Source organism: Rhinolophus hipposideros (genome assembly GCF_964194185.1).
Source record: "Rhinolophus hipposideros genome assembly, chromosome: 2".
Taxonomy (NCBI): domain Eukaryota; kingdom Metazoa; phylum Chordata; class Mammalia; order Chiroptera; family Rhinolophidae; genus Rhinolophus; species Rhinolophus hipposideros.
Window position 1 is genome coordinate 51,641,689 of NC_138048.1, and position 16,999 is coordinate 51,658,687.

General features: G+C 39.4%; 1 long non-coding RNA gene across 1 annotated transcript in view; it reads left to right on the top strand.

Annotated features, from left to right (window-relative positions):
* LOC308504365 overlaps positions 1-16,549 on the top strand; it is a 31,347-nt gene extending 14,798 nt beyond the window's left edge. The window contains exon 3 of the long non-coding RNA XR_013994345.1: positions 12,283-16,549. This is a non-coding gene — a long non-coding RNA (uncharacterized lncRNA). The remainder of the gene's footprint in view (positions 1-12,282) is intronic.
* Positions 16,550-16,999: the final 450 nt, after the last annotated feature.

Below are 16,999 nucleotides of genomic sequence, written 5' to 3' on the forward strand. Positions count from 1 at the left end.
GACTTCCTTCCAAAATAATACAGTATGAAAAAGGGAGAAAAAAGAAAACTTTACAAATAGTACCTCAACTAGGTGATGAAAGTCAACAGAAATAGTGATAAGTCATGTTGATAATACCTTTGATATAATGTGATGAAAATGGCACTTCTTTGATTTTCCCTGCCAAACCCATAACACTAATCTAATTGTGACAAAAACTTCAGACAAATCTTAGTTGAAGGAAATTCTACAAAATACCAAAAACAAGAAAAATCTGAGAAACTCTTACATTCTAGAGGAGTTTAAGGAGACATAATGACTACATGTAATGTGGTACCCTGAATGAAATCCTAGAACAGAAATGGAACATTAGGTAAAAACAAAAAAATCCAAATTAAGTATGGACTTTAGTTAAGATTAATGCATCAATCTTAGTTCATTAGTTGTGATAAATGTACCATAGTAATGTAAGATAACAGTAGGAGAAATTGCGTGTGGGGTATATGGGAACTCTCTGTATTATTATTGTAATTTTTCTGTAAATCAAAAAATATTTTAAAGTAAAAAATTTGTCTTAAATCATATATATGGATGACATAGGTGAAGGGGGTCAAAAGGTACAAACTTCCAGTTATAAAATAAATAAGTCATGAGAATGTAATGTATAACATGGTGATTACAGTTAGTAATACTGTACTATATATTTGAAAGTTTCTCAAAAACTATACACACATATTATATATACACATATATATCACATAGTTATAAAAAAGGAATAGAAGAAAAATACCAAAAATGTTAATAACAGATAATTTTTAAAACTTTTTTCTTTTTTGTTAAATGTTCCTTAATGAATATGTATTACTTGGAACATTAAAAAATCTTTGTGTGTTTTTTTTCTAACCTTACTGAAGTATAGTTGACAATTGAAAATTGCGTATATTTAAAGTGTACAACTTGATATACATATACATTGTGAAATATTCACCACAATCAAGCTACTTCACATTATCTATCACCTCACATAGTTACCATTTTATTCTTGTTGTGAGAAGATCTTAAGATCTTAAGACCTACCTCTTAGTAGCAAATTTCAAGTATACGATATAGTCTTGTTAACTATAGTCATATTGTTGTACATTAGATCTCCAGAACTTATTCATCTTGAATAAGTGAAACATACCCCTCAACCAACATCTCCCTATTTTTCCTCTCCCACAACTTTTTTTAACATAAAAAAAAAGATTATTTGTTTAAAAACTAATTCTGGCTCTCTCATTACTGCTATCTCTACTTCTATTACATAATAGAAAACACATCTTTCTTCTATGCTAAACATGATACAGATAATAGATTCATGTGGATAGCTAACTCAGACTGAGTACATACAGTGTGCCATGAATAATGTACTTAGTGTGTCAATCAATTCTCATGAACCATTGAAGTGGGTACTAATGTAATTATCACACCCATTTTACAGCTTAGAAAACTTTGAGGGGTTAGGAACTTGCCCACCTAGTAAGAAGTAGAATCAGAATTTGAAACCAGGTCAGTTGATTCTGGAGACCATGTTGACCTGTGCTACGATGAAACCCGCAGCCTGAGGGCTGGCTGGTGTTGGGTAATAATAGTCAAAGTTCAGTGTGATGGCAGAAGAGTAGGTTAGCAGGTCCTGAGCATCTCTGCCTGGCAGCCACACAGACCACAACCCCTTTTGGGCTTCCTGGTTCCCCCCAGAGCCCAGCCACCATTCCAGTCATGAAGGTAGGGTGGAGTCTTTCCCTCCTTCCTCAGCAATAAGCCCCCTTCTTCCCAGGAGAGAGAGTAAGGGGAAATGGGGCCATTGTTGACAGAGTCACTACATCGCACAACGTTCACAGTTGTGAGTGGTGCTCCCTGGAGCTGTGCAATGCAGAGGTCTGATGGCTGGTGACTTTCCGTGAGGCGAGAGGAGCCATTTCAAGTAAGGGAGCAGAAGGGATGCCAGTCTCTGCGACCTGACCTCGAGTGCGACAAGAACCCCGGTTTCCCAGTCACTGAAACCCCTGTGCCCTCAATGTGTGTACACTAACGCCTTCCCTGTGGCAGTAGGTTGGAGCCAGAGACACAGGGCAGCCCCATACACAGAGAGCTGAGAGAGCAGTCCCACTCGGGAACCCTCACTAATGCTGTGAGTGCCAATTTAATGATAAGGGAAGAACACAAAGCTCTGACTTGGGACCCCACTGTTGGCATCTCAAGCCTTCACGAAATTCTTCTTTCGCATCATGCCATCTGCCTTCACTGAGGGACAATAATGAAAAGTCACACGAAACTCAATAGTGAGCTTATCGTAGGAGCTGTTAAGGAAGATGGCCATCACCACATCACGCAGTGCCCCTCTCAGGAGGCTCTGGGAAGTTTTATAAGGTTTCAGTACCAGAAAAGGCTGCCCTCCTGATCAATTGGGTTGTTTCATTTTTGACACAATTTTGACAACTTTGTGTTACTGAAGTAAATACATATAACATACGCGTACTAAAGCACACAAGCCTTAAGTGTACAACTTTTGAAATGTTCATACATGCTTGCAACTGTATCACCACCTGCTGGCTTACAATGTAGAATGTTACTAGCACCCAGGAGCCTCCCTCTTGCCCCTCTCAGTCAATAACCTTCCAAAAGAAGTCACCATGATTCTAACTCCTATCCTCACGGATTTGCTTTTACTGCAGAGGTACTTCTGTGAATCTTGTTCCTGATTGTGTTTCTTTCTCGGCTGTAGCCCCAGGAAGTCAGAATCAATTCTGGGGCCCTATTCCAGCAACTGTGCAGGACTTTGGGGTGTGCATTTTTGAGATAGGGGCCCTACCCACCTGGTTTTATCTTATATTCCTATCATCTTCAATAGGACCGAATAGTTCAAACAGACCTGGAGTCAGTCCAACCTTCTGCATTGCCATTCACCAACTGTGTGACCTAAGGCAAAATGCTTTGCCTCGTTGAGTCTGTATGCTTATCTATTAGTACCTGCCTCACACAGTTCTTCTGAAGATTGATAAAATAATCTACATAAAATAATTAACCTAGTACACAGGCTTATAGTAGTACTCAATAAATGGTAGCCGATATGAGAATTTAAGTTGTATTTCTTTCTGTTGCTACGTCAAAGCTTCTTTTGGAATGATGTAGGGGTAAAAACAAGTATAGAAATGAAATTCTTGGTTATTGCAGACTTTTCCCATACACCTGTGTAGGACAGTCTTGTCCTATCAGACAAACACAAAGGAAACAGAAATGTAATCAGAGCGGTGCCTAGTAGAATGGATTTAGGACAAGGGAATTCTCCCTCTGGAGATTTGTCTGAGGCTGAAGAGACCTGCCTCACCCAAGGTCATGCCTTCCCATGGAAAGCTTATCCCGGCTCAAGAGCTTCCTGTTGTAGGATCAGCTGAGGCCTGTGTTATTTGCCACCTGTGCCAACCTCTCCAAAACCTGCTGCCCTCCCTCCTGGTACGTGTAGATTCTGAAGGCATCTGTAATCAACTTCCCGATGCACATCTTGCTCCTGGTCTGTTTCCCAGACACTCTATCTGCAACCGTTGTAAGCTTTGATTATTGAATGGTCCCGTCTCTGATAGTGTAACGTGTTTGTCTCTATAGTGGGTATGTACCCTCGTAGTCCTCATGACAGGGCACTGCCTCTTCAGGGAAGCCCCTAGACTTGGTCATCTGTGAAAGCTCACCAAAGTTAGGGTCTGGGAGAAAATAGAGAAATTCTAATATTTCCTCTACTCTTACCCAATCGAAAAACAAAATTAAATAATCCCACAAACCACTAAAGAGGAACAATCCAAATCATACTTCTCAGAAGTACTTGGCATTGAAGTTGCTTCACTGGGAAAGGCTCTCAAGTAAAAACAGAGTTTTTTCTTTCTCCCCTACCGTCTCAAGTTAAACAAAACGGAAAAACCTGCTATTTGCTCTGGGTGAGAAAATATACAAAAATCTTCAAGGCTAATGAAGATTTTACATTTTACATTTTAATAATGATGACTTTCTTTTTTTAATTTATTGGGGTGACAATTGTTAGTGAAATTACATAGATTTCAGGTGTACAATTCTGTATTACATCATCTATAAATCCCATTGTGTGTTCACCACCCAGAGTCAGTTCTCCTTCCATCACCATATATTTGATCCCCTTTACCCTCATCTACCACCCCTCTCCCCCCTTACCCTCTGGTAACCACTAAACTATTATCTGTGTCTATGAGTTTTTGTTTCTCATTTGTTTGTCTTGTTCTTTTGCTGTTTTTGGTTTATATACCACATATCAGTGAAATCATATGTTTCTCTGCTTTTTCTGTCTGACTTATTTTGCTTAGCATTATAATCTCAAGATCCATCCATGTTGTCACAAATGCTCCTATATCATCTTTTCTTACCGCCGAATAGTATTCCATTGTGTGTATATATCACAACTTCTTTATCCATTCATCTATTGAAGGACATTTTGGTTGTTTCCATGTCTTGGCCACTGTAAACAAAGCTGCAATGAACATTGGAGCACACGTGTCTTTATGGATAAATGTCTTCAGATTCTTTGGGTAGATACCCAGGAGAGGGATTCCTGGGTCATATGGTGATTCTATTCGTAATTTTTTGAGGAACCTCCACACTGCCTTCCATAGCGGCTGCACCAGTCTGCATTCCCACTAACAGTGTATGAGGGTTCCTTTTTCTCCACAGCCTCTCCAACACTTGTTACTATTTGTCTTGTTGATGATAGCCATTCTAACTGAGGTGAGGTGGTATCTCATTGTGGTTTTTATTTGCATTTCTCTGATGATTAGTGATGTTGAGCATTTTTTCATATGTCTATTTGCCATTTGTAAGTCCTCTTTGGAGAAATGTCTCTTCAGGTCCTCTGCCCATTTTTCCATTGGGTTGTTTGTTTTGTTGTTGTTGAGTTTCATGAGTTCCTTGTATATTTTGGATATTAACCCCTTATCCGAGGCACTGTTTACAAAAATCTTCTCCCGTTCAGTTGGTTGCCTCTTTATTTTGTTGATGGTTTCTTTTGCTGTGCAGAAGCTTTTAAGTTTCATATAGTCCCATTCGTTTATTTTAGCTTTTACTTCCATTGCCTTTGGAGTCAAATTCATAAAATGCTCTTTGAACCCAAGGTCCATAAGTTTAGTACCTATGTTTTCTTCTATGCTTAATTAATTTGATCCATTTTGAATTAATTTTGGTACATGGTGACAGATAGCAGTCCAGTTTCATTCTTTTGCACGTGGCTATCCAATTCTCCCAGCACCATTTATTGAAGAGGCTGTCTTTCCTCTATTGTATGTTTTTAGCTTCTTTGTCAAAAATTATCTGTCCATATTTATGTGGTTTTATTTCTGGTTCTCAATTCTACTCCATTGGTCTATGTGTCTGTTTTTCTGCCAATACCATGCTGTTTTGATTATTGTAGCCCTGTAGTACAAACTAAACTCAGGGAGTGTGATACCTCCAGTATTGTTCTTTTTTCTTAAGATTGCTTTGGCTATTCAGGGTCTTTTGTGGTTCCAAACAAATCTCATGATTTTTTGTGTTATTTCTTTAAAAAATGCCATTGGGATTTTGATGGGGATTTTATTAAATCTGTACATTGCTTTGGGGAATATGGCCATTTAAACTATGTTGATTCTTCCAATCCATGAGCATGGAATGTCTTTCCATTTTTTTGTGTCTTCTTCAATTTCTTTCAAAAGTATCTTATAGTTTTCAGCATATAGGTCCTTCACATCCTTGGTTAAGTTTATTCCTAGGTATTTTATTCTTTTTGCTGCAATTGCAAAAGGAATTGTTTTTTCTATCTCTTTTTCTGAGATTTCATTGTTGGTATATAGGAAAGCAATGGACTTTTGTACGTTGATTTTGTAGCCAGCAACTTTACTGTATTCGTTGATTGTTTCTAATAGCTTTTTGGTGGAGTCTTTAGGGTTTTCTATATATAGCATCATGTCACCTGCAAAGAGTGATAATTTAACTTCTTCATTCCCAATTTGGATGCCTTTTATTTATTTCTGTTGCCTGATTGCTCTGGCAAGGACTTTCAACACTATGTTGAAAAGCAGAGGTGATAGGGGGACAGCTCTGTCGTGTTCCTGAACCTAGAGCAAGGGGCTTCAGCTTTTCACCATTAATTATGAGATTAGCTGAGGGCTTGTCGTATATGGCCTTTATTATGTTATGTTTTTATTATATTATGTTATGTTATGTTTTATATATATGTACATATATATGTATATGTTATGTTTTCCTTCTATACCTATTTTATTAAGTGTTTTAATCATAAATGGATGTTGTATCTTGTCAAATGCTTTTTCTGCATCAATTGATATAATCATATGATTTTTGTCCTTTAATTTATTTTGTTTATGTGATGTATCACATTGATGAATTTGCGGATGTTGAACCATCCTTGTGCCCTGGGGATGAACCCCACTTGGTCGTGATGAATAATCTTTTTAATGCATTGTTGCATTCGATTTGCATTCGATTTAATGCATTCGATTTGCTAGAATTTTGTTTAGGATGTTTGCATCTGTATTCATCAGAGATATTGGTCTGCAGTTTTCTTTTTTTTGTGTTGTCCTTACCAGGTTTTGGTATCTGGGTAATGTTGGCCTCATAAAATGAGTTAGGGAGTACTGTCTTTTCTTCTATTTTTTGGAAGAGTTTGAGCAGGATTGGTATTAGATCCTGTTTGAAGGTTTGGTAGAATTCACTAGTGAAGCCATCTGGTCCCGGACTTTTGCTTTTGGGAAGGTTTTGGATGACTGATGCAATTTCGTTACTGGTGATTGGTCTGTTTAGATTTTCCAGTTCTTCATGGTTCAGCCTTGGAAGGCAATATGTTTCTAAGAACTTATCCATTTCTTCTGAATTTGGTGGCATATAGTCCATATAGTATTCTTGGATGATCCTTTGCATTTCTGTGGTGTCCATGATAACTTCCCCTTTTTCATTTCTGATTTTGTTTATTAGTGTCTTCTCTCTTTTTATCTTAGTGAGCCTAGCCAAGGGTTTGTCAGTTTTGTTAATCTTTTCAAAGAACCAGCTTTGTCACATTAATTTTTTCTATTGTCTTTTTGTTCTCTATTTCATTTAGTTCTACTCTGATTTTTGTTATTTTCTTTCTTCTGCTGACCTTGAGTTGCACTTGTTCTTCTTTTTCTAGTTCTTTAAGGTGTAACATGAGGTTATTTATTTGGGATTTTTCTTGTTTCTTGAGATAGGCCTGTAAATATAAATTTCCCTCTTAAAACTGCTTTTGATGCATCCCAAAAATTTTGGTAGGATGTATTTTCATTGTCATTTGTTTCTATGTATCTTTTGATCTCTCCTCTAATTTCTTCTTTGACCCAGTCGTTCTTTAAAAGTATGTTGTTTAATCTCCATGTATTTGTGTTTTTTCCTGCTTTCTTTTTGCAGTTGATATCCAATTTCAAAGCCTTGTGATCAGAGAATATGCTTGGTATGATTTCAATCTTCTTAAATTTGCCGAGGCTGATTTTATGTCCCAATATATGGTCTATCCTAGAGAATGTTCCATGTACACTAGAAAAGAATGTATAGTCTGATGTTTTAGGATGAAGTGCTCTATATATGTCCATTTCATCTAATATGTCATTTAGGGCTGCTATTTTGTTATTTATTTTCTGTTTGGATGAACATAGCTGTCAATGATGTATTTAAGTCCCCTAGTATAATTGTATTTTGGTCAATTTGTCCCTTTACTTCTGTTAGTACTTGCTTGGTGTATTTCAGTGCTCCCTGATTGGGGGCATAAATATTGATGACTGTTATGTCTTCTTGTTGTATAGTCCCCTTTACCATTATGAAATGTCCATCTTTGTCTCTTGTTATCTTTTTCACCCTGAAGTCTGTTTCATCTGATATCATTATGGCTACACCTGATTTTCTCTGGGTACCATTTGCTTGGAGTGTCAATTTCCACCCTTTCACTTTGAGTCTATGCTTGTCCTTGTAGCTGAGATGTGTCTCTTGGAGACAGCATATGGTTGGGTTTAGTTTTTTGATCCAATCTGCTACTCTGTGTCTCTTTATTGGTGAGTTCAGTCCATTTACATTTAGGGTGATTATTGATACATGAGGATTTCCTGTCATTCTATCTTTAGTTTTCTGGTAAGGCTGTGTCTCCATTGTTTCTTTGCCTTTTTGTTGTTGTCTATTATTTCTGTGTGGTGGTATTCTATGATGTTTCCCTCTGTTTCTTCTTTTATTACTGTGTATATTTTAGTTCTGAATTTTTTTTGAGTTGTTACCCTTAAGTTTATGTAAAAGAAAGTTTGATATTTAGAGTATTCCATTTTTTTCAGCACGCTTACTTTCTCCATTCCCATATTCTGGTTCAGGCCTTTACTCTCCCCCTTTTTATGTTCAGTTGCCACAAATTGTCCCTGTTGATCGTGGTCAAATAGCCTCGTTTAGTATTTCTTGTAGTGCAGGTCATATATTAGAAAATTTCCTCAGCTTCTGTATGTCTGGAAAGGTCTTTATTCCTCCTTCATATCTAAAGGATATTTTTGCTGGATATATTATTCTTGGCTCATAATTTCTTTCTTTCAATAGTTTGAATATTTGGTTCCACTCCCTCCTGGCTTGTAGAGTTTCTGCTGAAAAATCTGATGATAATCTAATGGGCTTTCCTTTGTAGATTACCGTCTTCTTTTCCCTGGCTGCCTTGAGGATTCTTTCTTTGTCATTGATTTTAGACAGCTTCAATACAATGTGCCTTGGTGAAGGCCTGTTGGGATTGAGGTAATTAGGTGTTCTATTTGCTTCTTGGATTCGAGGATCCAGTTCTGTCCACAACTTTGGGAAGTTCTCATCAACAATTTGAATATATTCTCTGTTCCCTTCTCTCTTTCTTCTCCTTCTGGTATGCCAATTATTCTTATATTGCTCTTTCAGATGGAGTCAGAAAGTTCTTGTAGAGTTCTTTCATTTCTTTTAAGTCTCAAGTATCTTTCTTCTTCCATCTGTGTAATTTCCAGGTTTCTATCTTCGATGTCACTGATTCTTTCCTCCATCTGGTCAACTCTACTACCTAAGCTGGTTATTTCATTCTTACTTTCTTCTATTGAGTTCTTAATCTCCAGAAATTGTATTTGGTTCTTTTTAAAGATTTCAATCTCTTTCATAAAATGCTCATGTTGTTCTTTGATTGTGTTTCTGAGTTCACTAAACTGCCTTTCTGTGTTTTCTTGCATCTCGTTGAGTTTTTTCAGAACTGCAATCTTGAATTCTCTGTCATTTCAGTCACATATTTCCATATCTTTAAGTTCCTTTTCTGGAGACTTTTCACTTTCTTTCTGAGCTGTCTTGTTGCCTTAGTTATTCATGGCAACTACCGATTTATTATTTCTCTTCCTAGACATCTACAGGAGTGGCTTCTGCAACAGGTTGATAGGAAGAGGTCTTTCCTTTGTTTTCCAGTAACTGTTGGTAGAATATTTTATTTTCTCTCTGACTGCAGCCTTTTTTTTCCTCTCTCACACAGTAGTGCTATGTCTTCTCTGCACTATTCCAGCTTCTCACACAATGGGGGGATTCCCTGGGAGACTCTATTAATAGTTCTCCTCTGTTAATAGTTCTCCTCTGTTAATAGTTCACCTGGGTCACAGGGCACAGTGTTGGTGTGGGTATGGGAAGAGCTTTTGGAGTTCCAAAGCTCTTCCTGCACCAGATTCAGAGCCCGTATGTTTCAGCAGTTCTGTTTACTCCTGCAGGGATCCACCCAGATAGGTGGGGCCAGGGTTGGGGTGAGTTGTGAGAGGTGGCCCAGAGCAATGGTGGCGACCACCACCACAGCCGATCCTGCTTCCACAGCTCCCTCCCCTTTGCCGGAACTAGTTGTGCTGCGAATCTGTGTCTGTGGTCCACAGTTCTCAGAACAGTAAATATTCTGTTATTTTAATCTCACACTGCTACTTTATCGCTTCTAGCACTGGGCAGGTGGGGGCGGGGTGAGCTCTGGGAAGGTAAGGAGGGGGTGGCTAGTCTCAGTGCCTAAGGCTTCCATTCTCTGCTCAGCAGTGAGGGCTTAAACCACCATTTTCAGCCTTCTTCCCTCAGTCTTTTCTCCGAGGTCTCTGCCATGAGCGTTGGGTTCAGCCGTGTTATATATTGCCCCCTCAGCCCTGTGGGCTATAAGCGGAGCCCTAGCAGTCCGAGTCCTTCCCTCTCCCGCAGCTGCTGTAATTCCGGAATGCAGCGAGCTCGGAGCACTGAGCTAGGTCTGCGTCCTGCAATCGCCCAAGCGGCTCTGTCTCCCACTTCTCCCTTCCCTCTTCCCTGGCTCGCGTGATTCGCCCACCTGTAGGTGAATTCAGTAGTGGGCCTCTTCGTCTTGCTTGTCTGCTGTGCAGGGAGTCCTTTGTGGAGTTATTATTGTTTGATTGATTGTAAATTCCAGAGGAGCTTTACAGAGGCTCACCTCACGCCACCATTTTGATGACATCTAATGATGACTTTCTTAATGGAGCTCTAACTACAGAGATTTGAGCATAAAGGGACCACACACAGAGGTTGGGAATGAAGTTTAACACCTCAAAACACAACATGAAGTAATGCCTGTTCTCCTGGGTAACTTACAGGTCACTGATTCAGCTGTAGATGTTTAAAAGAATGCAGGTTACTGATCCAGCTATAGAGGTTAAAAAGAATGTGTCTGTATTGCTTCAGGTGAGAGGGGCTGGGTAGTAGGAAATCTTACGGGACTCAGGGGCAACTATTCTAGATTTCTAAAGAGGGTCCTCAGTAGCCCTTGACACAATTTATAACTGTGTACACATAAAGTGTGAATGTGTCTTTAAATATATATTTTATCACTTTTCTGGGGCACCATAGTCATAATAATAGTTACTTAACTCGGCAAAATTTTCTCCAGTATATTATTGGGGTCCAGAGCAGGTGCTGGTAAGTGGAGGAGCACGTAAGAAAAGCTCTCCTCTCTGTGGAAATGGTCCACTTCTCCCTAGTCTACATTGCCAATTTTAGGTTTGTCTACTTTTAGAAGAACCTGGTCTTGGATCTATTGACCAAGCTCATCATGATTATCATTGTCAGATAAGAAATATTCTGATTGCCAACTGATACCATGTGGGTTGGACACCGGATTTCACACATAAAACTGCTCTAGCTACCAAGATTATATTGGCATTATTTTGGTATAACTTAATTTTTTATAGGACTTTATTGGGGAACAGTGTGTACTTCCAGGACTTTTTTTCCAAGTCAAGTTGTCCTTTCAATCTTAGTTGTGGAAGGCACAGCTCAGCTCCAGGTCCAGTTGCCATTGCTAGTTGCAGGGGGCACAGCCCACCATCCCTAGTGGGAGTTGAACTGGCAACCTTGTGGTTGAGAGCCCACTGGCCCATGTAGGAATCGAACCGGCAGCCTTCGGAGTTAGGAGCATGGAGCTCCAACCGCCTGAGCCACCGGACCGGCCCGATATAACTTAATTTTAATATTTGCTTCCACTCCCATCAGGATCACATATTTGTTCACTTTTCTTGTATGTGATCTGGAATGTGCGTACTGAAGTAGTATATCATATTAGCCATTCCTCGGTACTATATATTTTATTAAATATCAAAGTAGCTTTTCTTTTTTAAAGATTTATTGGTCTGCTGTGCCTCTACCCCAGTTCCTTTTGTTGATTATTTCCTTTTTTTTTTCCCCGGTACAGGACCTACTTCTAGATAGGCCCACAGTGGGTACTAGAAAAAATCTTGTAAAACTGAATGGAAAGAAGTAAGCTTTGTTTGTGTAGTTCCTGTGTGAGTTGAGAGAGCATACACATTGTCTGTAACTTAGTAAAATAGAAAGAACTAGCAACCTACCTTACATCATGCTCCAATGAATAAATAAATAAACTAGGTGGTTTAAAGATATAAAGGTAAAAGACCAAACTAAAAAAACAATATAGAAAAACATCTTTATGACTTTGGAATTGGAAATGATTTTTAAAATAAGCTATAAAAAGTGCAAACCATAAAAGAAAATACTGATAAATTCTATTCCATTAAAATTAAGAATTAGTTTTTGTTAAAATATTTCATAACAAAAGCAAAAAACAAGTTACAAACCTATTTCTATGTAAGCAACAAATTATTTGTATATAAACTATATTATTATTCATTAACCATTTATATAATGTTATGTATACTATTTTGAGACTATATATATATATATATATATATATATATATATATATATATTTTTTTTTTTTTTTTACAGTAAAAAAATCAAGAAAGACAAAATCTGGATTTGGAGCTGAAGTGAACCTGTCCTGTGACTAAGTTACTGAATCTCTCCAACATCAGATTTTTTTTTTTTAATTAATTTTATTGGGGTGACAATTGTTAGTAAATTTACATGGATTTCAGGTGTACAATTCTGTATTACATCGTCTATAAATCCCATTGTGTGTTCACCACCCAGAGTCAGTTCTCCTTCCATCACCATATATTTGATCCCCTTTACCCTCATCACCCACCCCCCACCCCCTTACCCTCTGGTAACCACTAAATTATTGTCTGTGTCTATGAGAACATCAGATTTTTTATGTTATTGTACATCACCTTAATAATAGTTCCTCATAGGGCTCTCAGAGTTTTAAATGACTGTAGCTATGTGTAAACACCCTGACACATGGCAAGAGCACAACAAATGGATAATGGTTATAATTTTGAATAAATAGTATCAGCAGGATCAGAATCAAATTCAGTTCCTTAAATCCAGATCTAAAACAAGCTTGTTCCCAGAACACTGGCTGCAGTTAGATGGCCTTGGCTGTGGAGGGAAGGGGCAAGTGGCATTGATGGACGGAACTTATTCAGTAGGCTGACTCTTACATAGTCAATGACATAGGTTCCAAGGTATTGCTCCTCTTCTTCCCATTCACTGGCTCTGAGACAGGAGCTATTTACTCCAAAGAATACCTCCCACAATAAGTCCCTGCACCACCAGTGGGCCTGGCCTGGGTGGGGTGGTGTGGTGGGGAAACTGGATTCTGGGAGTGGACACCTGGAAGGAGAAACCATCTCAACATAAACACCATCCTGAAACAAACTTCCATCCCCGAGGCCGTTAGCCTCTCTTATCAGCAAAATTATTTCTTAATGGTGAATCCCTATGTTATGTTTTTAAAGAGGAGAAACCAATTTCTAAAACTCACTAGGCCCTGACTCGGAAGCACTGAAACCAAGAACTCTTACTCTGAACAGTTTAGCTTCTGAGAAATTCTCCTAAATTCTTGGCCATTCTGAAATTGTCTACTTTGTTCATACTCACACTTAGAAATATCAAGTAAGATAAAAATACAAAAATGAAAGCCAAGGGACTAACAACAATAACAACAACAAAAAGAATGGTGATAATGAGACTGGTTTCAATCCTGATGCCTGACACCATCAGAGCCAGACCAGTCAAGAAAGCCCCAGGCTCCAGGGAGCACTTCTACATGGAGGGACCAGAATAAAAAGTGCGCCCCCCTCCCCTTGTTTGGACTGTAAAGTCAGGAGTACCCCCTCTGGAGCCTTTTTATAAAAAGCTCAACTGAGAAGGGGGAGGAGATACAAGATGGCAGAGTAGGTAAATATTGTGCTTGCCTCATCTTGTGAACGCATCAAAATTGCAACTAAATTATAGAACAGTCAGGCTGGAGAACCATCTGAAGTCTAGCTGAACATAAGTTTTACAACTAAGGATATAAAAAAGAAGCCACGTTGAGACTGGTAGGAGGGGTGGAGACATAAAACCTTCTGGTTCCACACCCACGTATGACAGTTGGAAAGTGGGAAAGAATCTTGGCCACAGAGGTTCCCTACAAGGGAGAGAGGGACCCCAGTCCCCCACACCAGGCTCCCCAGCATGAAGTATTGGTGCCTGGAAGAGGAGCTCCCACAACTTCTGGCTGTGATAAAGAGTAGGGATTCCAACTGTCCAAGTGGGATGGAAGGGTGTGAGAAACTCAGAGAGCCTCTTAAAGGACTTTTACAGGCATTCACCCTGGGTTCCAGTGGAAGGATGGTGGCTCTGGGGGCATTGGAGATGTAAGGGTGGTATAACTGAGTTTTATAACTTCAGAATAAGGACCGGAGGGACAGTTCCCATTTTCCCTATGTGGGGGCCTTCTCCTGTGCTGTTGGCAGGAGAGCACCATCTTTCCTGTGTTGAACCTGCCCCAAAAGGCCAAATCTGAATCTGATTTGCCTGGTGAGCAACACTGCTCCACCCCACTAACTCACTGAACAGCTGAACCTTACAGAGCTGGCAGGTGGCAGCAGGCCTCGGAGTGTCCTGGCTTTTTGTGGAGCTACCCTAAACCTAGTATTGGTGGTAGCATTCATATGTTCAAAGTGTGGCCTCTCTCATGCACCTCCAGATACAGCACAGGCTGCAACCAACTGTGGATCACTTTGTAGCTCCTACCAGGTACTCCCCAACAAGTCACAGGCAGTGGCTGACCTGGGCCTGCACTGGCTCCCCTCCCAAGAGGCTCCAGAACCAATATACTTGCAGGTTGGCTTCAGACCACAGCAGCGCACCAGCCAATTAGCCCCATACTCAGCACATACAAAGGGCTGTCTCAAAAGGCACCAGAGCCTTCTGGGGTGAATCCTGCTCCATGGGTTAAACCCCCTACACAGCAGCCCATAAGCTGTGGACATGGCCAAAGCCCACAGCCAGTTAGCCTGAGGGTCAATACCATCTACTGACATGCCAACAGCAATCAAAGCTCAACTATAACAGAAGGTCACTCACAACCCACACAAGGGACACTCCTGGAGAACCCAGCTTAGGTAACCAGGGAAACTGCCACTGAGTCCCATAGGACCCCTACTACTTAAGGCCACCTGGCAAGACTGAGAGACATAGCGGCCTTACTTAATACATAGAAACAAACTCAGAGAGGCAGCCAAAAATGAGGAAACAAAGAAATATATTCCAAATGAAAGAACAGGAGAAAACTCCAGAAAAAGAACTAAACAAAATGGAGACAAGAAACCTACCAGATACAGAGTTCAAAACAATGGTTATAAGGATGCTCGATGAACTTAGTGAGAACTTCAACAAAGAGATAGCAAGCATAAAAAAAGGACATAGAAACCATAAAAGCGAACCAGTCAGAAGAGAAGAATAAGATAACTGAAATGAAGAATGCACTAGAAGGAATCACCAGCAGACTAGATGCAGAGGATCAAATCAGCGATTTGAAAGAAAAGATAGCAAAAAACATCCAATTAGAATAGCAAAAAGGAAAAAAGAATCCAATAAAATGAGGATAGTTTAAGAGACCTCTGGGACAACCTCAGAAGTAATAGCATTCACCTCATAGGGGCACCAGGAGAAGAAAGCAAGGGATTGATAATCTATTTGGAGAAATAATGACTGAAAACTTTCCTAACCTGGTGAAGAAAATAGACATATAAGCTCAGGATGCTTATATGGGAGAGTCCCAAACAGGATGAACCCAAACAGGCCCACACCAAGACACATTATAATTAAAATGGCAAAGGTTAAAGACAAAGAGAGAATCCTAAAAGCAGCCAGAGAAAAGCAGTTAGTTACCTACAAGGGAGCTCCCTTAAGACTGTTGGCTGATTTCTCAACAGAAACTTTGCAGAAACTTTGCCAGAGGGATTGACACAAAATATTCAAAGTGATGAAAAGCAAGGATCTATGACCAAGACTCCTCTACCCAGCAAGGCTATCATTTAAAATTGAAAAACAGATAAAGAGCTTCCCAGACAAGAAAATGCTAAAGGACTTCATCACCACTAAACCAGTATTACAAGGAATGTTAGAGGGACTTCTTTAAGATGGAAAAAAAAAAAGACCAAAAATATGAATAATAAAATGTCAATAACTACATTATCCATCAACAGTTGCTTTCAATGTAAGTGGATTAAATGCTCCAATCAAAAACATAGGTGGCTGAATGGATAAGAAAACAAAATCCTTACATATGCTGCCTAAATGAGGCTCACTTCAGATTGAAAACACACACAGACTAAAAGTAGAGGGATGGATAAAGTTATTTCATGAAAATGGAAACAAACAAACAAAAAGCTGACGTAGTCATACTTATACCAGGCAAAATAGACTTTAAAACAAAGGCTATAACAAGAGACAAAGAGGGACTCAATAATCCCACTTCCTGGTGTTTATCTGAAGAAACCCCAAACACTACTTCAAGGGAACATATGGATCCATATGCTCATTGCAGCGTTGTTTCCAATGGCCGAGACGTAGAGGCAGCCTCGGTGTCAGTCGATGGAAGAATGGATAAAGAGGAGGTGGTACATATATACAATGGAATATTGCTCGGCCAGGGAAGGGAATGGGTTCTTGCCATCTGCAGCAGCATAGTTGGACCTGAAGGGTGTTGCGCTGAGTGGAGTATGTCAGACAGAGAAAGACAGATGCAATGTGATGTCACTTACATGTGGAACTAAAGAACAAAACAAACAAACAAAACAGAAACAATCTCATAGATACAGGGAACATTTTGATGGTTGCCAGATGGGAGCGGGGTTGAGGGGGTGAGTGAAAAAGGGGAAGGGATTAAGAAATACAAATTGGTTGTTACAAAGTAGTCATGGGGATGGAGGGTATATCATAAGGAATGTAGTCAATAATATTGTAATAACTATATATAGTATCAGATGGGTACCAGATTTGTTGGGTTGATAGACGTGGGGGTAAGGGGACAGGGTGAAAAGGGTGAAGGGATTAAGAAATCCCTTTTGTAACAAATTGGTAGTTACAAAATAATCATGGGAATGTAAAGCATAGGGAATATAGTCAACAATATGGTAATAACTATGTACAGTGCCAGCTGGGTACTAGACTAGTCAGGGGGCTCACTTCTTAAATTATATAAATGTCTAACCACTATGCTGTACACCTGAGATTAATGTAAAGTTATATTGAATGTCAACTGTAACTG